Source organism: Montipora capricornis, chromosome 7, assembly GCF_036669925.1.
Source record: "Montipora capricornis isolate CH-2021 chromosome 7, ASM3666992v2, whole genome shotgun sequence".
NCBI lineage: Eukaryota > Metazoa > Cnidaria > Anthozoa > Scleractinia > Acroporidae > Montipora > Montipora capricornis.
The window spans coordinates 50484711-50486373 of record NC_090889.1 but is presented as its reverse complement, the minus strand read 5'-3'; the positions used below and the strand labels follow the sequence as shown (position 1 = coordinate 50486373).

General features: G+C 40.3%; 1 protein-coding gene across 1 annotated transcript in view; it reads right to left on the bottom strand.

Moving 5' to 3' along the window:
- LOC138058110 (uncharacterized) overlaps positions 1-1663 on the bottom strand; it is a 9350-nt gene continuing 7687 nt past the window's right edge. Inside the window, exon 4 of the mRNA XM_068903998.1 lies at positions 1-1663. This exon is cut by the window's right edge and continues 521 nt beyond it. The gene's annotated coding sequence lies outside the window, so the exon portion shown is untranslated.

Sequence of the window (1663 nt, the reverse complement as noted above, 5' to 3'; positions counted from 1 at the left end):
CGCAATTTCTTGACAGCTTTATTGAAAAGACGTTTAACCCGTTAGTGGGTATTTTACTCGAACCATCGGCAAAGCGATTTGCAAGCCTAAGTGAAAGCCAACTCGACGAGTTAGAGAGTGAGAGGCATTCAAAGGATGTTACAAACTGTCACAAGATGTTTTGGTTAAGTTATACAACAAGCAGAAAGCGGTTCAGCTTGTACTATCGAATTACAGTTTGTTTAAGACCTCAAGAAGCTACAGTCCACTTGGCTATCACCTCGTGCGACTCTTACGCTTATTTCCTGCTGAGCAATTACCATTGGATCAATTACCATTATAAATAGGGGAATATAGAAGCAGGAGCCGATACACCATTGAATAATTGTGAATTGTTTTGTACTGTTTCAGCTAGTCAAACCAGAGCTCTTAATCTACTGTGAAAATTTGACTGTATGAAAGGTATGTTCATGTGCATAAATTAATGCTCACCGAAGACAATAACACAAATATAAGTCAAAATGGCTGAATATTTTTGTTCAGTCTTGTTGTTATAAATAGAAAAGTAAGTTTGAAGTGATCCTCGCACTTCGCTGGACAATTAAAGCAATTGTCTCTTTTCGACACCTGAACAATTCAAGTCGCTTCAACAGGATTCGAACACAGGACCTCTGCGATGTCGGTGCAATGTTCTATAGATTATGTAGCTTATATAGAAGATAATTATATATTATATAGCGATTCCGATGGAGAGCTCCGCCCATAGATTATATTATATAGGTTACATAAATTCAGAAGCTCATGACTTTAAAGGAGGGGGCAAATAATGGTCAACAAAACCGTCGGTCCGTGCTAATTTTTCGCAAAATCCACCAATCCGCAGATATTTTTACAAAAATCCGAATCCGCAGCACTGTTAGAGACGTGAGCACCTAAGAACATTCAGTAACTTACTGCGAAGATCATAGATTCACTTGATTTCATATCCGCAGTTCATATATGATTCATTTCATATACCATCATTCCTCACGGGACCATTAGAACCCACAAATGACCAGCTCCCAACGTCAGTGGCTTCATAGCTCAGTTGGTTAGAGCGTCGCACCGGAATCGCGAGGTCACGGGTTCAAACCCCGTTGAAGTCCTGAATTTTTCAGGCTTCTCTACGCAATTGCAAAAATTGCGCTCACAACTGCGAAGATCATAGCTCCACTTGATTAGTAACTTAACTGACGTTAAAGAAATACCTATCATAAAATTAGCCTACTGTTGATCCGCACTTGGCGCTCAAAACTCGTAGTCGTTCCTAACAAGAACGTGGACTCTCTATCGAGTTCTGAAACGTCAGTTTCCGTCTCCTCCTCATCAGAGCTACTGTCATATTCAGTCACCTCATCGTTAGCATTATCTGGAAGGGAAGCTGAAATCCTGGGGTCCTAGAGTTTTCTGGAGTCCGATTGCAGTGAAGGTCAAAGATGTGTTACAGCGGTTATCAGTTAGACGCACCTCTCAACGACTTTTTTTCGAAATGTTTCCATGCCCGTACTCCATGAATTTTGCATGGCAACATTTGATTTACGTCCACCTAAATTTCATTTTCGAATATGAAAAAATGTCGTCGAGGAGCGCTAGTTACTGATAACCGCAATAATCTAATCTAGTTCTAAGGTCAGGCAGAAAAAAA